Raw genomic sequence first — 24,621 nt, 5'->3', positions numbered from 1 at the left:
AATATGAATGTTTTAGGCGGACCACTTTTTTCGCTTCGTCATAGATGGCGCTGTAATAGTCACAAACGTATAAGTATGTGGTATCACGTAACATTCCGCCAGTGCGTACGGTATTTGCTTCGTAATACATTACCCGTGTTAAAATGGACCGTTTACGAAAGGTCGATATCGTGTTGATGTATGGCCAACGGGCGTGTGCTATGTATGCTGCTCGGTATCCTGGACGACATCATTCAAGTGCCCGGACCGTTCATCGAATAGTTACGTTATTTAAGGAAACAGGAAGTGTTCAGCCACATGTGAAACGTCAACCACGACCTGCAACAAATGATGATGCCCGAGTAGGTATTTTAGCTGGTCGCGGGTAATCCCCACATCAGTAGCAGACAAATTGCGCGAGAATCGTGAATCTCAGAAACGTCGGTGTTGAGAATGCTATATCAACATCGATTGCACCCGTACCGTATTTCTATGCACCATGAATTGCATGGCGACGACTTTGAACGTTGTGTACACTTCTGCCACTGGGCACAAGAGACATTACGGGGCGATGACAGATTTTTTGCACGCGTTCTATTTAGCGACGAAGCGTCATTCACCAACAGCGGTAACGTAAACCGGCATAATATGCACTATTGGGCAACGAAAAATCTACGATGGCTGCGACAAGTGAAACATCAGCGACCTTGACGGGTTAATGTATGGTGCAACATTATGGGAGGAAGGATAATTGCCCCCATTTTATCGATGGCAATCTAAATGGTATGCTGATTTTCTACGTAATGTTCTACCGATGTTACTACAAGATGATTCACTGCATGACAGAATGGCGATGTACTTCCAACGTGATGGATGTCCTGCACGTATCTAGCGTGCGGTTGAAGCGGTATTAAATAGCATATTTCGTGACAGGAGGATTGGTCGTCAAAGCACCACAGAATGGCCCGCACATTCACCGGATCTGACGTCCCCGGATTTCTTTTTGTGGGGAAAGTTGAAGGATGTTTGCTACCGTGATCCACCGACAACGCCTGACAACATGTGTCAGCGCATTGTCAATGCATGTGCGAACATTACAGAAGGCGAACTACTCGCTGTTGAGAGGAATGTCGTTACACGTATTGCCAAATACATTGAGGTTGACGGACCTCATTTTGAACATTTATTGCATTAATGTGGTATTTACAGATAATCACGCTATAACAGCATGCGTTCTCAGAAATGATAAGTTCACAAAGGTACATGTATCACATTGGAACAACCGAAATAAAATTTTCAAACCTACCTACGTTCTGTATTTTAATTAAAAAAACCTGCCTGTTAGCAACTGTTCGTCTAAAATTGCGAGCCATATGTTTGTGACTATTACAGTGCCATCTATCACAAAGCGAAAAAAGTGGTCTAACTAAAACATTCATATTTCTTTACGTACTACACGAATATGTAATAAGACATGGGTGTCCCTATTAAAAAAAAAAACGCAGTTGATATCCGTTTGACCTACGGCAGCGCCATCTAGCGAGCCAACCATAGCGCCATCTGGTTTCCCCTTCAAGCTAGACAAGTTTCATTCTTTGTAGTTTTTTCGTTTAATGCTTATTTCGTGAGATATATGGCCCAGTGCTACATAAGAACGGTGACAATTAGGTGGACTGAAAAGACAAGGAATCAGGAAGAAAGGAATATGTGGGAAACACTGACAAGAAGAAGTGATAGGCTGATATGACGTGTGTTAAGACATGAGGGATAACTTCCATGCTACTAGAGGGAGCTGTAGAGCGTAAAAACTCTGGGGGAAGGCACAGATTTGAATACATAATTTAGTATGCAGGGTGCAAATGCTACCCTGACATGAAGAGCTTAGCGCAGGAGAGGAATTTGTGGAGGGTGGCATCAAATTAATCACAAGACAGACGACTCATCAAAAAGGGAAAAAAAGAAACAATTACAAAATATTTCAAGTTAATTTCTTATGTTCTCCTCTTTTTCCCCGAGAATATTAATTATATACTGACCGAAATGGAAATTGCTATACGACGAACTCCTTCATTTCAGTCTATCAGTCTTATTACTCCAATATGTCCATGCTTACGCTACATGTTGTTTCAGATTTCATCCTTGTGTGAAAAAAAAAAAAAATTGGAAATTTGTGGTAAAGTTTTATGGGACCAAACTGCTGAGGTCATCGGTCCCTAAGCCTACACACGACTTAATCTAAATTAAACTAACTTACGCTATAGGCGACACACACACCCATGCGCGAGGGAGGACTCGAACCTCCGACGGGGGGAGCCGCACGGGCCGTGACAAGGCGCCTCAGACCGCGCGGCTACCACGCGCGGCCATTGTATGAATTTATTTTCAGTACAGAAAAGAACTGTTTCTACATATGAAGAATGTTGTGAATACATGTTGGCTGTTGGATGTGTCTAACGATGTTGGAAATTTTCAGGTGGAGATCTCAATACAGCATGCGCAGACGACGTCCACTTAACTCTTATTGTCTTCTTCCGGACTCTGAGAAAGCCTGAATCATTGCCATGACAGACGTGGGTGCGTCATACCGCCAGATGGGACAGACATTAGGCTATACTGTGATGAATGCAGAACCAGTGGTGATGAGATGGACTCGAGACAACAGTGTAGCAAGAAGAGTCCTTCCTGAAGGACTGCACTACGAGAAGATAGTAGAACCCTTTGACTGGCTCCGATGAATAGACGGATGACAGTAGGTGAAATCTGAGCGGAAGTTAAGAGAGTGTCACCACGAACTGTGGGGAGGAGGTTAACTGGAAGCCGAGTTGAGCTCAGGAGTTGCTATGCGTCATTTACCACTGGTACCATACTACAGACAAGAGAGACTTGCACTATAGAGACTGAGTCAATTGCGAAGCTGTGTGGCTCTCTATAGTATTCAGCAAGAGTCTCGCTTCGCTTCACAGGTGTCATATCGACTTCATAATGTGTACAGACAACCTGGTGACCCATACCCCTCAAACTCCTGGAATCATGGTGTGCGGAGCTATTCGATGTGGGAACAGGACTGATTTTGTAATTGTACAAGAGCTACTACATACTCGCATTATGGCATGTTCCAGCAGGATAGTTCGAGATCCCGCAATGCAGTTCACATCATAAACGCACTGGAAAATGTACACATGCTTGACTGGCGTACAGGCTACCCTGCGCCAGGCGCCATACAGTGGCTTGCGCAGTATCTATGTAGATGTCGATGTGGTTGTAGTCCCTTGATTTGTCACCCATAAAGCAGAAAAATGGTTCAAATGGTTCTGAGCACTATGGGATTTAACATCTTAGGTCATCAGTCCCCTAGAACTTAGAACTACTTAAACCTAACTAACCTAAGGACATCACACACATCCATGCCCGAAGCAGGATTCGAACCTGCGACCGTAGCAGTCCCGCGGTTCCGGACTGCAGCGCCAAGAACCGCACGGCCACCGTGGCCGGCCACCCATAAAGTAGGTCTAGGATGCAATGGAAAGACGTATACTTCCAAACTAGCCATTAGCCAGCATCTGATACAGTGTTTGTAATTATGTGTAGCCGAAAGATAAAGATCTACGTGAAACGACACAGTTTTCTTCTAGTCTACCAACAACATAGAACTTGCGGAATCCAACTCACGCGATTCTCACTTCATATCTTTAAAGCAATGGACTGAGATAATTACATTACTTCGGTATTTCTAGACTTTCGGAAAGCGTTCGATTTGGTACTACATCGACTCTTACTACATGATGTTCGGCCGCATTGATCCTTGACATAACACTACACCGCTCCCTGACTTACAAAAAACGTCTAGAAAACGTAAGCCAAAAGCTGAAAAGTCGCAACAACATCCTGAGAAAATTGGCTGGCTCGACTTGGGGAGCTCAAGCATCCACCTTACGTACTGCCGCAATAGCCCTTGTATATCCTGTTGCCGAATATTGCTCTGCTGTCTGGCATTTGAGCACTCATACTAAGAAAATCGACGCCCAGTTGAATGAGTGTTTGAGGATAATAACGGGTATTATTAAATCCACCCCAGTCCCTTGGCTGCATACTCCAAGCAATATCCCACCTCCACAATTGAGAAGGCAAGAAGCAGCAGCAAGAGAGTGGTCAAAAATTCATGACTCAGATCACCCACAGAATCTACCAATCCATGATGTTTTGAACGAAATACCATCGACCCGCTTGAAGTCACGGAAGCCTATATGGGTTAATACACAAGAACATCAACCTGACATCAAGGAGCAATGGCGGCACTTTTGGAATGACTCTGGAATTAATAAACAAGGTATCTAAGATCCTACTCTGGAATTACCGGGCTTTGACCTGAAGAGATGTACCTGGACTAAATTAAACCGTATCAGAACGGGCCATGCAAGATGCAATGCATATAAGTACAAGTTGGGTCTATGCGACTCACCAGCCTGTGACTGTGGAGCACCAGAACAGAACGTCCGCCATATTATTGAGGAATGCCCCTTAAGAAGATACGCCGGACCTGTCTCTGAGGTTATATATGTGAAACCCTCTGCTTTGGATTAGCTGTGCAATCTAGAGTTCCCGGGTTCGATTCCCGGCGGGGTCAGGGATTTTCTCTGCCTCGTGATGACTGGATGTTTGTGTGGTGTCCTTAGGTTAGTTAGGTTTAAGTAGTTCTAAGTTCTAGGGGACTGATGACCATAGATGTTAAGTCCCATAGTGCTCAGAGCCATTTGCAATCTAGATATTGAGCTTTAAATATATGAATGAGTTTCTAGTCAGGCTTGCCAAGCTTTTAACGTGTAGTTATTTTGTCTTGAGTGTTTGTACTTTATCCTTTTGTGCTATTACTTGTTTTTTTTACACATGTACTATTTACACATTTTTTTTGTTTTATACATTTCGTTTACATATTGTTGTACTTATATAAAATATTGTCGCTGTACTGCCATACCCAAAATAAAATAAATAAAAATAAATAAACTTCTTAAATGGCAGAACATGTGCTCTCCTGGATCCAAAGCTGTCCATAGAAGCAAACGAAAATGTCGGAAAGTGTGACACGATGACTACTGCTCACATATTTTAATGATTTATCTTATCTCCCATTCCACTAATTGAGAGCTTTAAATGTACGAGGTAGCATTCGCTGCCAGAGATTATATTGCCTAGTGACGTTGCAAGGCCACTCTCGGCTGTCCAAACACAAGATCTTACTTTATCACAAGGGTGGAGTATCCTAGTTTCTTATTTTCTTCCAGCTTTATATAGGATATGCTACATCGACGTTGCGAGATGATTTAATATGAATGAGTTACGAATTCCACCTGTTTTTAGATCTGGCGACTTGCGGTTCGATAAGAGAAGAGATAAAAATCCAACATACTAGATTTGAATCTAATAAAGGAACGAATGTATTGAAAACGCACCTACCACTAGGAAGTCATAATTCTCATTCAGTCTAGCGCATCCTTCATTACGACAAAAATGTGACTCAGTCAAATGTGGCGTTGGTTAGCCTGTCGGAGTGGTGCTGGCTTGGCATGTATTACGTCTGAGGTCGCTTCCCACTTCAGGGGACAATTTTTACCAGGCATCAACAACCATCTTCATCTCTGCTAACACCAACCGAAAAACATGGAGTTGCACCGTCGTGCTTCCAAATCCACATTATATGTAATACATACACAGCCTGATGGAAAGTTGGCTTAAGGCGAGCCGTGGCAGAGTCACAAGTCGCGCCTAGTAGAATGCCTGTCACCAGTAGGCTTCCTCATAAAAGTAAATTTTATTTTATTTTATTAGCTAAATTTCGTCATGGTCACAGAGCATGTATTTTATTTAAACTTTAGATGTTGAAAATATTAGTGGGTGACTGGGATTCGAACTCGGATCTCTTCTTTCGCAAGATTTGGTCACTTCGAGGCGGTACATCATTTCGTTGTTTCTCCAATATTCCTGACTCCTCAAGGGCTCAATGCGGGGCACGTCTCTGGGTTAGAATCATGGTCTGGCAGAAACATTTTAATCATTTCATTTCGCGCTCTAAATGTACACAATTATTGGTGAAAAATAATTTTGATTGTTAGTGTCTCTTCGTGGTGGTGCTGGCTTGGCATGTATTACGTCTGAGGTCGATTCCCACTTCAGGGGACAATTTTTACCGGGCACCAACAACCATCTTCATCTCTGCTAACACCAACCGAATTAATATTAAATGATGATGATGATGATGATGATGGTGTCTCTTCGTGCGACAGCAAAGGAGCCAGTTTCGACTTCCACCCAGACACTAAAAATTTCAACCACATGGTTTCAGGTCCAAGCATGTCACTCCAAGCTACTGATGAAAAGAATTCAAAAGTTAACGTCCTTCTTTTGCAATCAATAACGATCTTAATTAATTAATGGTGTGTGACGAGAGCCTCCCGTCGGGTAGACCGCTCGCCTGGTTCAAGCCTTTCAATTTGACGCCACTTGGACGACTTGCGCGTCGAGGGGGATGAAATGACGATGATTAGGACAACGCTACACCCAGTCCCTGAGCGGAGAAAATCTCCGACCCAGCCGGGAATCGAACTCGGGCCTTTAGGATTGACAGTCCGTTGTGCTAACCACTCAGCTACCGGGGGCGGACATGAATAACGATGACACTTGCGGGGTTCAGCTTCCATCCAGCACAGAAATTTTCGGTATTTTATTTCTAATTCAAGCATGCCCACATCGCTCCTTGTGAAATATGTTGTGACTTGGCAAGACAGCCAAGCCACTAGGAGGTGAAGCCGAAAGGCACGCGTTTAAGCTCACGCAGGCTGGCGTGAGGTCTGGAACAGTTAAAGGATTTGAGTCTAGCAAATAAAGTAAGTAGCTGTTGGAATACTTAACTTTAATCCACAATTGGTGAACATCGGTCTGACGGTACATGCATCACAAGATAAATAGCAAATGATAATGGCGCCTTGCTAGGTCGTAGCAAATGACGTAGCTTAAGGCTATGCTAACTATCGTCTCGGCAATTGAGAGCGTAATTTGTCAGTGAACCATCGCTAGCAAAGTCGACTGTACAACTGGGGCGAGTGCTAGGAAGTGTCTCTAGACCTGCCGTGCGGCGGCGCTCGGTCTGCAATGACTGATAGTGGCGACACGCGGGTCCGACGTATACTACCGGACCGCGGCCGATTTAAAGGCTACCACCTAGCAAGTGTGGTGTCTGGCGGTGACACCACAAAATAAACCTATATTAAATGTATATTTGTGGCTAGAAAATAACGGTGGTAAATGCCAGGTTCGATTCCTGGTAAGACAAAAAAAATTCGCCTCATCATTTCGAACTCAGACATCTCTCTAGTGTTGAAAAAAATTCGATAACTAACATTTGACTGTGCTTAATTACCAATCCGTCCAGGTGCTGGGTTCGAAAACACCGTCTAACACAAACTTTTACGTCACGCAAATTAAAAGTTAAGCATGCGCACACTTTGTTACTTGCGAATGAAACCATATTTAAAATATTTTGTACTAACTTAACAGGGACGCTCGTAAACTATCATTTATTCGAAGTGACATTTCAGAAATGTTAGCACTCGCATTAGCATGTAAGACAACTTCTACTCTAGTCTGTGTCCAGTACAAAAATTTTCCTTGTGTAATTTCAAGTCGAGAGCTTTAACATTAGCTGTAGGTGTCGGGTTTGGATCCATATACAGAATAAAAGTGTCTGGCATGTCATTTAAACTTCAAATACGTGCAAAACTGGCTACTCATGAGCCGCTTAGATAAATAATGTCACTTTGTGCCAGATAACTTGGATGGTAGGGGAGTTCCGAACTGCACATATGAGGGGACTTCATAACGTAAGCTACTCATTATTATGGGAGGCCAGGTAACTTTTATTAAATGCTGTACTATCCGCCAAAGTGACACAAATACATGACACCAATTTTCAACAAATTCAATAAGTCTCTGTAACCAACGGTCGTGATATCCTTCCAGTTCCTCGACAATAGAAATCCGCTCTTTGGTCACAGAGCCATTGGAGAAGCTGTATGAACGTAGTCATCGTTGGAAAAGCTATTTCCCCAGCATGTTCTTTCACCTTGACGAAAATATAGAAATGACATATAGCAAAGTTTGGACTTCCTGCTGACATCCAACCTCCAGCTGTCAACACTTAATCAGTACCAAACGTTGTATGTCGATAGATTATCAACAGAACTGCCGATACAGTTTGTGCTATGAGCTGCCGTCCAGGAGAAGGCGCATGAACTGTAAGTAATAAGTACCATATGGCCTACAGACACTGCTAGAGCACAACTATGAGCGTCTGCTGTGTGGAGCTCCCGTGGGGAAGTCGAGTATTAACAGTTCGAAATATCATTTATTGTAATAAATTTGAGTTTACAAGCGTTAAGGACGTTCTCATCTCTAATGTCGAGTTTCCTGATATTTATAACATCGTGGCATTAATTTATATCTGGAATGGCAGATATACAGAGCAGTATTCTCTAGCAGGGGCTCTTGATGTAATCTTTGTATAGTCACACAACCGTACAGGAAACAATGAAGAGTACCTAAAAAGAAGTTAAGTGGGCTGGGTGAAAATCAGGCGGAACACAATTCTGGTCGTTCGGACACTTTTGAGCATGATAGTTGAAACGTCCCCTTTGAACAGTTATACATGATTGTCCTTAACCTGACACACAATATTTTTAGCGCAACGCAATCTGACTTTCAAAAATCCCTACAAAAAAAATGGCCCTGACTAACATTAACCTATGCGTTTCACAAATCGCTTACCTCACAAAAATCTTGGTTACTCGAACTACTGCAATACAGCAAGCGCCACTACTGCCAGCTAAATAAAAGATTCAAACTATGGAAGGCACTATATATATATATATATATATATATATATATATATATATATATATATATATATAGCAGTTCATGACAAATTTCAAAACTCCGCCATCTCTCTCCCCACATCCACCACTGCTGGCGGCTCACCTCCAACTGCGCAACGCTACGCGCTGTTCACATCCAGCTGCCGCTGCCCAACCCTACAATGGCAGACAACAATGCAAACTAGCCAGAGGCTGCACACAGCATAGCCAGTGATTTTCATACAGAGCGCTACGTGGCGTTACCAATAAGAAAACCTAAACAGCCTACTTACATAGTACATGTTGAACGTGCTAAAAATAGCTTCCAAACCTGCACATTACGCGTAAACAACAACAATGATTGGATGTTGACTGAGGTAGGAGGTGGATGTCGGGTGGATACGAGCTACCCGAAAACGCTGTGCCGATGAATAGGGTAGTCCTGCTGGGCTCACTGACTGTATCATAATGACTAGTATTTCCGGGGGCTGTGAGGAAACTAGTTACGATTAATAAGAAACCACCTGAGCCGTATTGATACACGTTTGTCATGTCTCGTCCGGTTTCGTTCGAAAGAACATCATCGGATTGCACTACCCGTAGAGTTGCGCCAATATCACGACTTAATATTTTTAGTTATCTTACGTAACGTTAAAGGAAAATTAAGTAAGATAACTAAAGCTAAAGTCCGCCCGAACAAGTCATGAAGGCCGAATGGTATCGACCGGCCGCCGTGTCATCCTCAGCCCACAGGCGTCACCGGATGCGGATATGGCACGCATGTGGTCAGGACACCGCTCTCCCGGCCGTAAGCTAGTTTACGATACCGGAGCCGCTACTCCTCAATCAAGTAGCTCCTCAGTTTGCCTCACAAGGGCTGAGTGCATCCCGCTCGTCAACAGGGCTCGGCAGACTGGATGGTCACCTGTCCAAGTGCTAGCGCAGCTCGACAGCGCTTAACTTCGGTGATCTGACGGGAACCGGTGTTACCACTGCGGCAGGGCGGTTGGCCAATTAAGATAGCTAGAATGCTTATATCGCAATAATGGCACAACTCTGAGGGGATTTGTTATGAACCCTGTTGATAGTGTAACCTACATCTACATCTACATACATACTCCGCAATCCACCATACGGTGCGTGGCGGAGGGTACCTCGTACCACAACTATCATCTTCTCTCCCTCTTCCACTCCCAAACAGAACGAGGGAAAAATGACTGCCTATATGCCTCTGCACGAGCCCTAATCTCCCTTATCTTATCTTTGTGGTCTTTCCGCGAAATGTAAGTTGGCGGCAGTAAAATTGTACTGCAGTCAGTCTCAAATGCTGGTTCTCTAAATTTCCTCAGGAGCGATTCACGAAAAGAACGCCTCATTTCCACCAGAGACTCCCACCCGAGTTCCTGAAGCATTTCCGTAACACTCGCGTGATGATCAAACCTACCAGTAACGAATCTAGCAACCCGCCTCTGAATTGCTTCTATGTCCTCCCTCAATCCGACCTGATAGGGATCCCAGGCGCTCGAGCAGTACTCAAGAATAGGTCGTATTAGTGTTTTATAAGCGGTCTCCTTTGCAGATGAACCACATCTTCCCAAAATTCTACCAATGAACCGAAGACGACTATCCGCCTTCCCCACATCTGCCATTACATGCTTGTCCCGCTTTATATCACTCTGCAGTGTAACGCCCAAATATTTAATCGACGTGACTGTGTCAAGCGCTACACTACTAATGGAGTATTCAAACATTACGGGATTCTTTTTCCTATTCATCTGCATTAATTTACATTTATCTATATTTAGAGTTAGCTGCCAGTCTTTACACCAATCACAAATCCTGCCCAAGTCATCTTGTATCCTCCTACAGTCATTCAACGACGACACCTTCAGGTACACCACAGCATCATCAGCAAACAGCCGCACATTGCTATCCACCCTATCCACTAGATCATTTATGTAGACAGAAAACAACAGTGGACCTACCACACTTCCCTGCGGCACTCCAGATGATACCCTCACCTCCGATGAACACTCACCATCGAGGACAACGTACTGGGTTCTATTACTTAGGAAGTCTTAGAGCCACTCACATACTTGGGAACCAATCCCATATGCTCGTACCTTAGTTAGGAGTCTGCAGTGGGGCACCGAGTCAAACGCTTTCCGGAATATGGCATCCGTCTGATACCCTTCATCCATGGTTCGCAAGAAATCATGTGAAAAAAGGGCGAGTTGCGTTTCGCAGGAGCGATGCTTTCTAAAGCTGTGCTGATGCATGGACAGCAACTTCTCTGTCTCAAGGAAATTCATTATATTCAAACTGAGAATATGTTCGAGAATCCTGCGACAAACCGATGTTAAGGATATTGGTCTGTAATTTTGAGAACCCGTCCTTCTACCCTTCTTACATACAGGCGTCACCTGCGCTTTTTTCCAGTCGCTCGGGACTTTACGTTGGGCAAGAGATTTGCGATAAATGCAAGCTAAGTAAGGAGCCAATGTAGTAGAGTACTCTCTGTAAAACCGAACTGGAAAACCTAATGGTGATCCTTCGAACGAAACTGACGGTGAAGTTATGAAAGTACATAAATTTAGTTATGGTGCTTTCTTGTTAATACTAGCAAGAATCAGCTGTCGAGCTGAAGTTGTACAAGAAACTAGTTACTTTCACTTAGACCATAGCAGGTTTCCTAAGTAGTAGCACCTGCAGGAACTGGATAAAAATGAGGACACACCGCGAGAAGTGCTAGATAAGCCTGCAGATTGCTTTGTTGTATTTGAACACGAACGGCACCTGTATGATGCCCTCAATACGTTGCAAGTGTAAGCCTTGGACAGAACAGTGAGTGTAGATGTGAGTGCGTTAGGTCTCAGATAAGTGAAACTGAATATGGACAAATTCGTGGTGCTCGTAAGGCAAAGGCGCCAAATTTCGTCTCCGTGCCTAATTTCGTCCCCCTAAGGTTCTCTGTTCTGAGGGTAGGCGGATCGGTGAAATTTTTCGTTAGTTGTGCTCATGGCCACCAGTTAGTTGTGAAAGTTTCATGCGTCCAGTCCTCTGCGTGACCGTTTGAGAAAACGTATTCTAATTTGTCAAAAGGTGAGTTGTCGAAATACTATTCGTAAATGCTTTTTTAGAATTATTATAATGTGTTTATTTAGTTGTATTTGCATGTCTGTTTACAGTAAGCTATAAAGTGAATGTCCACAGCTCGTGGTCGTGCGCTAGCGTTCTCGCTTCCCACGCCCGGGTTCCCGGGTTCGATTCCCGGCGGGGTCAGGGATATTCTCTGCCTCGTGATGACTGGGTGTTGTGTGATGTCCTTAGGTTAGTTAGATTTAAGTAGTTCTAGGGGACTGATGACCATAGATGTTAAGTCCCATAGTGCTCAGAGCCATTTGAACCATTTATTATGAAGTGAATGATCTGATCGTTTTGCCGTGTTTGGTTTACTTCACGTAATGTAGGAAGTCGCCATATTGGCAAGTAGGATGTTCCTATTTTCGTCCCCCATCTGTTCCTAAATTCGTCCTGGGGATGAAATTTAGAACATATTTTTTCGTTTTGTTTCAGATGCCGCCTAGGAAGAAGTGGGATAGAGGGACGATGAAATCGGCAATAACTGCGGTGAGAAACTAGGAAATGGGATACAAAGCTGCAAGACATTTAGTGTGTCTAGGGCAACTCTCAAGGATTATATAAAGAAAGGAGAAGGTAAAAGTGCTGAAAAGTTAATTGAAAAAGCTATTGGCAGAAAGCCAGTTTTTTGACGTGAGTTAGAGGGTGAGTTAATGTCTTATTGTAAGGACAAGGAGAAAAGTTTCTACCGCCTTACTCTGAATGATCTTAGACGAATGGCGTTTCAGCTTGTTTTACGCAATAATGTTGCTCACCCATTTTCAGTTGTGCAAAAAAGGGGTTACGTCTGTTTCTTCTGAGACATCAGACTCTTTCTACAAGAACGCCGCAATCCTTGTCGCTAGCTAGGGTACAACGTTTCAATGAGGGAAGTGTTAAGATCCTTTTCTCTATTTTTAAGCCCGAGTTGGAGAAAATACGATTTAATCCACTTAAAGGGTTCAACGTATGTGAAAGCGGCATCACAGTGGTACAACGCAAGTTGGAAAGATTGTTGCTATGAAAGGGAAGAAGTCTGTGCTCAAACTGGAGTCTCCAGAGAGAGTTGCACTACTGACGGTTGTTTTGCGCATGTCGTCACCAGGTTCATTTGTGCCCCCTGTTATGATTTTTTCCAGAAAGCCGATGAAGAACGAACTCATGGATGGAGCTCCACCTGGGTCAGTAGGAGCAGCGAATGAGTCTGAGTGGATCAGAAGTGATCTTTTCGAAAAATGATTTCGACATTTCATTTCAGTTGTAAAGCCATCATAGGAAGATCCTATTGTATTGATATTGAACGGACACTTTTCACGTTCTCGCAATGTGAATGTTACTAACACTGCTCGTGATAATGGTGTTGCCATAGTCTGCTTGCCTCCTCACTCCACTTTAAAACTGCAGCCTCTCGATGTGTCATTCATGTTTCCTTTTAAAACATTTTATGCGCGGGCAACAGAAAATTGGCTGTCTAACCACCCTGGCAGGGTTGTTGGTAACCTGAAGATCGCACAGCTATTCAATAAATTCTATAAAAACGCAGCGGTTGTAAAAACTGCCGCGAATGGTTTTAAGAAAACTAGGATTCTGCCTTTCAACACGAGTGTGTTTGGCCCAGAAGACTTTTCGGCTATTGCTGACGCCTGCTCAGCTCCTGACCTACACGCACAAAATCAACCCTCAACAAGCACAGCTATACAGCCAGCCTTTCCAGCCGCTCAACTTTCAAGCAGCACCCAGATGCCACAGTTAACAGCAGATAGCCCAAGAGATATCATACGGGTGCCTGTTATGCACTCATCTTCATCTAAACAACGAGGCAGTGCTTCTCTTATTACAGGCTCTCCTTACAAGATGAAACTGCAACAATCTCAAGAGAAAACCATTCGTCGTGTGAGAAAACGGTTAGATGTAATTCCGAAGACATTGCCAGGAAAGGTAAAGAAACCGTTAAACAAGAAAATGAAACTGGAAATATCCAGTGACTCTGATGAGGACTGTGATGTCCCATACCAAGGTTCAAGTGGAAGCGAGGATAATGAAAATGATGCGGAGTGCCCCATTTGCCTAAAACGTTTTTCTCAAGGCAGTCATGGGGAAAAATATGTGCATTGCACTCAATGTTCCTTGTGGCAACACGAAATGTGCTCAGGAGCAAAGAAAAAAAAATTATTTGCGACGCTTGTTTGGAAGGATAAAAAATAATCGTACAGTTGCTAATCAACATTCATTGCACCAAAAACGAATGTTGTAGCCTGTATCTAATATAAATAAGTGTTGTAAGATGTTTTTATTATTATTACCTTGTTTTTAAACTGTTAATACCTCTTTTACAAGTCGTATTAGTGGGGGACGAAAATAGGACCCCTTTCTCAAGTTTAGTAAAAGTACGGTATATTGATTTTTAAGTTTTTTTTGTAAAGATAACAAATAGTTTCTGATATATTTTGTGCTAAATAACATGTGTAGCCTTAGTTGGTGGTCTTACATAAATTTTTTGGCAATAATTGATTTAAATATATGGTATTCAGAGTCCAGAAACAGACTGGGGTACGAAATTTGGCGCCTTTACCTTTTGTTTTACAACCAAGGCAGCAGAAGTGTTTGGTGTTTCAAGAGAAGATTTATACGGCATACAGGGAAAGCGGGAAAACATTATGCTCAAAGTCACAAATCGAACGAAAGTGTGTGCTGAGTGAGCGTGACAAACGATCAATGAAGAGGACTGTGACGAAGATTTGCGGAACGACAGCGCAAAAATGATTGCAGAACTGAATGTTGTGCTCGCGAATCCTGTCAGTACCAAGACAACACGAAAGGAGTTCAATAAGCATGAAATCGATGGGCGAGCCACTCACCATTGATTTAAATGCCCGTAACAGGAAAACGTGGCGACGAAACTATAAAACCTGGACTATGAACCAATGGAAGAATGCCATTTGGTCGGATGAGTCTTGTTTAACACTGTTTACCACTTCTGGCAGAGTTTATGTCCAAGAGTGCAACATTGCGAAGATTCGGTTATAATTTGGGCACCTATACCGCGGTATTCATGGTCTCCATGATTACTCTGCAAGACCGCGTTACTACCAAGGACTATGTGAAGTTTTGGCTGATCAGACCCATTCCATTGTACAATGTCTGTTCTCTAATGGCGATGCTGTGTTCCAAGACGACAGGAACCCTGTTTATACAGCTGGCGTCGTTGAGGAGTGTATCTGTAAGCATGAGAATGAACTGTCGCATCTCCTGTGTTACAGCAGTCAACAGATCTGAATATTATTGGGCGTTTGTGGTCTGCTTTGGAGGGAAGTGTGGGTGATCGCTATCCACCTCTATCATCATTATCTGCCACTATTTTGCAGGAATAATGCCATAAGTTTCCCTTGAAACCCATGCAGAGCCTGTAGTTATCCATTCCGAGACGAGTAGAAGCTGTTTTGATGGCAACGGGCGTCATGCACCGTACGAGGCATGGTAATGTGTTGTGTTTTGGGGGACAACGACTGTTCGCCTCCAGTGGCGTTCTGTGTGCCACACGTGTGCTAAAGAACAGTCACTTGAAGGCAAATATCTACAGCCAAGAAGCAGCGGCAGCTAGATAATCTCAAAGATCTCCTGGTTATATTGAATTTGTCACAAGACATGCACTCACACTGTTCTTCTCACGACCCTCCAGCTATAAACTTTGGACCCATTACAGAGATTTGTCCAATCAGTATTGAAGGCACAAGAAAATAAAAATGCCAAGTCTCACAGAAGTATATATCAAAATATAACATCGATGTTGTTGGCGTTTAGGGAACACACACTGAAAATAAAGAGCAGATAAATCATAGAGGAAAAATTCCTGGCTGTGACCTACTAGGACCAACGTGCCATCGTGCTTGCGGAGTGGCAAAATACGTACGATCGCAAGTCAAGAACGCACATGCATGCTCTGCATCTAAAGTCAACGACATCCACAAAGTTACAGTAAAAATTGGAGACGTGGCAGTAATTAGTATTAACAAACCTCTAGCTATCTCTTGGCCTCCATAGCTGATCCCGGTGTCGCAACACGCCATCATATACTTCGGTGATTTTAATAGCCACCATACTCAGTGGAACTATAAGGAAAGTGATCAAAATGGTGAAGCCGTTGTAAACTGGGTGGAAGACAATAGTTTATATTTGGTGTTTGATGCATGGGAACATTTGTATCATCAGCTTGGAGACAGGAGTGTAATGCCGATCTATGATTTGTAGTAATTCATGAAAATAAATCATATCTCCAAAGTTTGCGGTTCGTATTACGAGACGTCCCACATACGCAACACCGCTCGTTCTTGATTGATTTAGGTACAAATATCCGACTCATTTCAGTCCACTCACGACCTACATGGAATTTCAGAATAGCAAATGGACTGTATTTTCTAAAAATCCTGATGAATGTCTTGGTTGGATTCTTCCCAAAAAACAAAAAAACTATGGCGCCATGATAAGTGCAGCAAAGAAGGCAGTCTCTAGGGGCTACCGGAAGCAATGTATTCCAGGTTGGAATGAAGCTTCTGAGAAAAAATATGATGAATTTCTAAAAAGCAGGGACACAGAAATAGTGGAAACCAACTTCATAACCTCGATACAGCCAGATGTACTAAATGTGTAGAAGTTGTTGAGTTACTCAGTTTTCAAACATCAAGTAGAGAAACAGGGTCTTCACCAAAGTAGTTGAATGAAAGGAAAATTCAAGTGAGGAACAACACTCATATGTCAGCTAATAAGATTGCGTCACAGTTACTGTCCACATCAAGAGCACCAAGGGATAAAACCCATACAAGATATATTAGACGCAAACTCACATTGCTCAAAAAGAACACTAATGAACAATCTGACTTTCCTAGAACTTCCTCTATTTCTGAAATTTCCGCTGTTCTTAAAACTCGAGAAAGATGGAAACACAACGGGAAACGATGGAATCTACCTAGAATTTCTTCTGAATAGTGGGAACTACAAAGAAATATGGCTGACGGATTTCTTCTCTGACATTATGGTATCTCGCTCAATCCCACAAAAAATGACGCAGTCTAAAATCATAGGAATACTAAAGCCTGGCAAGTCATCAGATCAACCTAAGAAGTATCACCCAATCGCACTATTGAGCACTATTTATAAGTTCTTCGAAAGAATTGTATACAATGGAATTAGTCTAGTGATCTTTCAGAACATTCCTTTTGAGCAGCTGAATTCTGACCAGGACGAAGCCGCACTGATTAAATCTTATCTCTGACAACGTTTATTGAAGGAGGATACCAAATGTAGCGAATGATATTAGTTTCTTTCGTTAGTCTAAGTGCTTCATATGACACGGTTTGCAGGCATGAACCGCTTCATAAGTTATTACAACTTGTCCCATACGTACGTACAACGAAACTAATTGATAACATATTAGCTGGATGGACGTTTACAGTAAATACAGCAAAAGACACTAGCTGTCCAAAAGTATTGAATAATGCCTTACCATAGGGATCCGTTCTTGCTTCTCTATTGTTTAATTTTCTGGTATTTCTCCAACATAGACGAGAAAGTGTGGCTATGCGGACGACTGGACAATTGCTATCCAACACAAAACTTTTGAAACAACTGAAGAAATCCTAACTTCTGATCAAGGCATCTTAATCCAATATTTTCGTAGATGGAGGTCGCAATCAAAGTAAAACCAAACAGAAATTCCATGTTCTGATCTATGTAACAGATTGGCACACACAGACCTCGATGTCTGTTTCAAGGGAGACAAAATTCATTATAACATGCATCCAGAATACCTTGAGATCACGTTAGATAGGACGCTTTGTTTTAAGAAGCACTTGACGCGATCGTCTGCTAAGCTCAAAAGCAGAAAAAACATTCTCCGTGAATAATCAAAATATCCACGGGTGTACTGCCGGTCTACAGTGTCCAACGGGCACAGTATTTCGGCGATCATACATGTCGCCATCATCAGGTGAACTGACGGACTGAGCTCCTGCGAACGTGTCGGCACGGAGATCCGTATGCTATGGCTGCCCAGTTCCCCCTGAGCAGCCATAGCATACGGATCTCCGTGCCGACACGTTCGCAGGAGCTCAGTCCGTCAGTTCACCTGATGATGGCGACATGTATGATCGCCGAAATACTGTGCCCGTTGGACACTGTAGACCGGCAGTACACCCGTGGATATTTTATCAACTACGCCAGGAGAAACTCAAGAATCACATTCTTCATAAACCCCGTGGCACTCGTACGGTTCTAGGCACTACAGTCTGGAACCGCGAGACCGCTACGGTCGCAGGTTCGAATCCTGCCTCGGGCATGAATGTGTGTGATGTCCTTAGGTTAGTTAGGTTTAAGTAGTTCTAAGTTCTAGGGGACTGATAGAAGTTGAGTCCTTCCTCGGGCATGGTTTGTGTGTTGTTCTTAGCATAAGTTGCTGTAAGTAGTGTGAAGTCTACGGCCCTATGACCTCATTAGTTTGGTCCCTTAGGAATTCACACACATTTGAACATTCTGAACAACTTAATGAGGCCATGCGCATTGTTAGTGGGTCAATTCGATCTACTTCCACATACAGGCTACCAATCTTGAGCCACATTCCATCTTCTGATGTCAGATGGAAGAGCACGCCACTGAGTGAGTACCGGAAGATTGCTAACAACACAGACCTTTCAATAGTCGACGACATATTCCCTGCGGAGCGAAAAAGACTAAAATCAAAACATCCCAGTCTCATCCAGCCAGGGCTCTGATGGAAACTTAATTCAATACCATCGATAAATGGAAACGGTGCTGGCAACAAAATTGTCCTCCACAAAGCCTGAAACTGCCTTGCATCCCAAAAAAACCCCATAAGTTCGACCAGTCTCGTACAATTTTTACTTCCCTGAACCGCATCCGAACGGACCATAGAAGAGGTGGGGCAAATCTTTATCACCATCGCGTGACTGTTGTGCGGAACGACAGAGAGTTGCTCATGTTGTCTCAACATGTCCTGCACGTGCCTACAAGAATCCTTTCGAAGATTTCCTGACAGTGACGAGTGATGTGGTAAAAGACATTGAGATCTGTTGTCATTTGTGTTATTTTATGTTGGAAATCTGCGATTACATGTCGGCATGTAGTAGTTTTGGAAACTTTGTATATGTATTGCCATTCCTTAAATAAATAAATAAATGTGTTGTGCTTTTGGTGTACACAAATTTGTGTGCACCCCCTGTAGGAGCGACGAATTCTGCGGAAACTCATCCTGAAAGTATTTTATGTCACACCTGACAATCGAAACCAGAAACTACACATCAGTTTTGGATTCACGTGGCTTATGCATGACCAATTTTAGAATATGACAATGCATTAACTTTCTAACTGACGAAAATCGTAAAGACTTATGACTCTAAAACACAACTACATGCCTATATCACACACAACTAAATGTCCATATCACTGACGTCAGTATGTCGTAGGATTTTGGAACACCTTCTATGCTCTCGTATTGTGTCTTTCCTAGAGGCCGAAAATATGACCTGTATGAATCAACATGGATTTCATAAACAACGATCGTGTGAAAACTAGTTCGCCTTGTTTGGGACCAACAAGGTGTTAGATACCTTGCTTCCGGGATGAATTTGGCTTCCGTAAGGTTTTCGATTCTATTCCGCAATCTCGATTAATAAACAAAATATGAGCTAATGGAAGGTTCGAACAACTTTGTGACTGGGCTGAGAAATTCCTAGGAAATGGAGCGCAGCGTGTCATTCTTAACGTAGAGTATATATATATATATATATATATATATATATATATATATATATATTATATACTCTGAAGAGTAACGGTCCTATAACACTCCCTTGGCATACGCCTGAAGTTTCCTTTGCGTCTGAAGATGTCTCTACGTTAAGAATGACACGCTGCGCTCCATTTCCTAGGAATGTCTCAGCCAAATAGAAACAACAAATGGGTGGCAGAGGTAGAGAACGACCTGAACCAACTCAACATAACAGCAGACACGATAAACGACAGAATAAAATTCAGAAACATCATTAAGAAAAGTAAACTATATGAGATACAATGTGACAAACGAACAGGCATAAAATTGACCGAAGAACGCAAGAAAGATCACAGCCAGAAGATGAAAGAAATATGGGCAACCAAAAAGGCAATCAAGATGAAGCCGAAGACACAAAGCCGACAAAAATCATGGACAGAGGACGGGAAACAGAAACACAGCGAGCGAATGAGGGAGGTTTGGGCAGCAAGGAAGGCAGCAAAAGGAACTGGCCATGTAGTTTAGTCCAAATGCGCTCTTTAAGGGCAAAACACCAATAATATATATATATGACCTTGTTGATAACGTCGGAAGTTTAATGATGCTGTCCGCGGATGATGCTGTTCTATACAGAGAAGCCTCAACGCCAGGAAATTTAGCGAAATGCAGGGTACGGAATCGAGACTTGCTGTAGGTATTCGCAGTTGACTCTCAGCATAAACGAAGGTAACGTATTGTGCATAAGTCCCCGTTGTCGTACGATTCCACAATTGCCAAACTATGAGACGACTGCATAAAATTAGCCGTATGGAAGGAAGATGCCACACTGAAATTAAATGGAAGAATCCTCAGACAGTTTACTCCAGTCACGAAGGAGGTTACTTATAAAACCTGTTTCGACAGTTACTTGACTATTTCTTGTCAGTTTTGGACCCTTAACGTATAGCATCACGAAAAACAGCGGAGATCCTAAGAAGAGCTTCACTTTTCGTTACAGGTTATTTTAGTATAGGTGAAAGCATCATGGTGTTAAAAAATCTTCCATTCCTTACTTTAAGCGGATTGTAGAAAGAGCCGTAGTTGCAGATTTGTGATTTATTTATTACGCGGTTTTCCCGGAAAGGCCTTCATCGGATGATAAATTAAAGCCAGGGGTATATGTCATACCCATTGGAACATTAGAATGGAAGATGCTTAGGTACAACGACAAAAGCAGTCACAGCAGTAGAGAATACGACCATGCGTACATAAATATACGCGGCCCCTGTCCACACGTGTCATCTACCACAGCCGAAGGAGATCCAACGCCGCCTTGCATGCGGACCGCGTATGTTTATGTACACATGGTTGTATTCTCTACTGCTGTGACTGCTTTTGTCGAAGTACCTATCAATCGTCGGCCGGTGTGGCCGAGAGGTTCTAGGCGCTTCAGCCTGGAACCGCGCGACTGCTAGGTAGCAGGTTCGAATCCTGTCTTGGGCATGGATGTTTGTGATGTCCTTAGGTTAGTTAGGTTTAAGTAGTTCTAAGTTCTAGGGGACTGATGACCACAGATGTTAAGTCCCATAGTGCTCAGAGCCATTTGAACCATTTGAACCAACTGCGCAACGCTACGCGCTGTTCACATCCAACTGCCCAACATTACAATAGCGAATATTACAACAATGCCAACCAGCCACAGACTGCACACAGCACATCCAGTGATTTTCATACAGAGCGCTACGTGGAGTTGCCAATATAAAAACCTAAACAGCCTACTTACAAAGTGTGTCTGTTAGGTGTAGGTGACTATGATGGGTGTGCGTGTAGGGCAGTGTCAGGTTCATGCTGGAGTTGGAGAGAGAAAGGAGAAGGTGAAACCCGATGCCGACACTTAGCTTGCGCCTCTCGAAGAGCACCAACGGGGCCGCAGAGTTGAACGTCCACATCCTATGGACGGATGAGGCTTGGAATTGAATCCAGGACATTTGGCGCAATAGCTGGTGATCAGGGACTCCATGCCACTACCCCTCCTGATCTATCTACCGTAAAGGCAAAGTGGAAAATGTCAACAGCGCGAGACGTACCTGGACGGTCACCCATTCAACTACTGACCACGCCCGACGGCGCTTATCTTCGGTGATCTGTCAGGAACCGGTGAAGCCACCTCGGCGCGATCGTTAAGGCCATGTGGAAAGAGTGAACGCTTTCATTAATCTAAGCATACGACTGATAAAACCTCGCGAAAAGTATTCTCCGTTGTCCCTGTAGCAATCTGGAAATTGCCAGAACATTGTCACATAAGCTGATAAATGTTTTTACTGCGCTACTTGCCTGCGCAATACGAGGTGGTACCTACGTATACCAGTGGGTTACGAACCGAGTAACTCCCATTTCGCGCGCATGGGTGGTATCACGTTTCAGGTCCGAACCTCGGCGATGACATTCCATTGTATAGTGTCGATACGCGCAGAACTGCCGCGACTAGGTGGCTAGAGAAGCGAGATAAATCTGCGGGACCAGACGGTGGTACACGGCGACACGCTCCTGACAGCAGGGCTGCGTAGCGCTCGGCTCGGCTCGTTTCGTGGAAGCACGTGGAGCCGCGGGCGGCGCATACTCGGAGCGCATTCCATCCATTTAGCCGCATTCCTGCGCAGCTTGGCGCGATCATAAGCCAGATACCGCCAGATACCGCACCCGTATGGTAATTTCATCGGTAAACCGGAGGCAGACGCCGCGCCCGGACGGGCAGTCTGCCGTCGTTCGGCGCTCTCTTCGCTTGATGTGTTCCGGGCCTCAAAAACCCATTATTTCGTGTAAAGTCGTGCTTAAGGGTAAACCTGGAGCTCAAAAAGAGGACGAGAGGAAAGCTGGCATTTTAAACAACGCTAACAGAACTTACAAAAATGTAAGTGTTTAACTGTCGGACAAACTGTTAAGCATGACATCTGATCAAAAATACCCGGGGGAGTGGACCAAACAGCGTGGTCATCGGTCCCGTGGGGTGAGGGAAGGACGGGGAAGGAAATCGGCCGTGCCCTTTCAAAGGAATCACCCCGGCATTTACCTGAAGCGATTTAGGGAAATCACGGAAAACGTAAATCAGGATGGCCGGACGCGGGATTGAATCGTCGACCTCCCGAAGGCGAGTCCAGTGTGCTGACTAGTGCGCCACTTCGCTCGGTATAACCGGAGAAGGTTGTGATGTTGGACACTGGGCGTCTGGAAAGATTTAGACATTCTATCTGAGCCCAAACGTAGTCCACTGGATTCAGGTCGGGCCTGTGGACAGGCCAGTCCATTCCATTCCAGGAATGTTATTGTCCATAAACCATTGTCTCACCCATGGTGTCTTATGGTGGGAGCCGGACGAGTGGCGAGCGGTTCTAGGCGCTACAGTCTGGAACCGCGCGTCCGCTACGGTCGCAGGTTCGAATTCTGCCTCGGGCATGGATGTCTGTGATGTCCTTAGGTTAGTTAGGTTTAAGTAGTTCTAAGTTCTAGGGGACTGATGACCTCAGAAGTTAAGTCCCATAGTGATCAGAGCCATTTCAGTTTTTTATGGTGGGGTGTATAGTCATGTTGATACAGTCATCATCTCCGAAGTATTTCTCTACTGTACTCAGTACACATTTCTGTGAAATGCATTCATATCCTTCTTCATGTAGCGTTTTGAGCGCTATAACGGGATCACTAAGTAATCAAGAAAAACATCCCTACACTGTATCACCACTTCCTTCGTACTTCACTATTGAGCACTACACATGATGCCAGGATACGTTCTCCCAGCAGGCGCTTTCATGGGATTGCCAAAGCGTATAGCGTCATTTATCACTTCAGTCATCCAATGTCTAGTGGTGACATTGTCTACACCACCTCAAGCGTCGGTTAACACTGACTACAGAAATTCTGTGGTTTACGAGTGGCTTGCGAGGAGCTGCTGGACCATTACACGCCATACTTTTTAACTCCTTATGTAAAGTCATAGTGCTATATGGACTGCTGGTAGCACTTTGTAGCTCACGAGTTATTCCTTCCGCTGATTTCATGCGATTTCTACAACCACGTCCGCAACAGTCGACGGTACCCGCCCGTCAGTACATGAGTTCTGGCTGGAGTTGGTTTACTTGTCGTCGTCACTTCGAATTTTCCCCTTCACAGTCACATCACCAGCGGTCAGCTTGGGCAGTTTTAGAAGGCCTGAAATGTCCCTGATGGATTTATGACTCGAGTGGCATGCAGTGCCTAGTCCACGTTCGAAGACACTGAGCCTGACCGATCCAGTCTGCTGTTATTACTTCTATAATGACGACGCAGTGCCCCCCCCCCCCCCCCAACTCCTTTTGTACTGTCGGGTCCACGTCTGATGACATCTAGCGCTCAATTCCACTTTACATAGGAGTCTCGGGATACTTTTGATCTGATAACGTAGAAAAAGCCATCACGATATTGAAAAGCAGTCGCGGCTGTTTGAAACGAGAAAGATACCGAGCCCTGACTGAGTTCTTGCCAGTCTTTTACCGTAGTTCACTATTTTGCACCATTTGATGAGTGCATGTATAAATAGCATTCTCAGCCGAGCAACCTTTGTGGAATCCAAACTGTGAAATGAAAAGTAAATTGTTTACACTTACGTGTACGTCTACTGTAGCACTCCGTCTTCAGAGCAAAAGTGGCCCATCGGGACCATCCAACCGCCGTGTCATCCTCAGTTGAGGATGTGGATACGAGGGGCGTGTGGTCAGCACACCGCTCTCCCGGTCGTTATAATGGTTTACTTTGACCGGAGCCACTACTAATCGGTCGACTAGCTCCTCAATTGGCGTCACGAGGCTAAGTGCACACTGAAAACTGGCAACA

The sequence above is a fragment of the Schistocerca piceifrons genome, chromosome 1 (assembly GCF_021461385.2).
Source record: "Schistocerca piceifrons isolate TAMUIC-IGC-003096 chromosome 1, iqSchPice1.1, whole genome shotgun sequence".
NCBI classification, from domain to species: Eukaryota; Metazoa; Arthropoda; class Insecta; order Orthoptera; family Acrididae; genus Schistocerca; species Schistocerca piceifrons.
Note: the sequence above shows the minus strand (reverse complement) of the source record.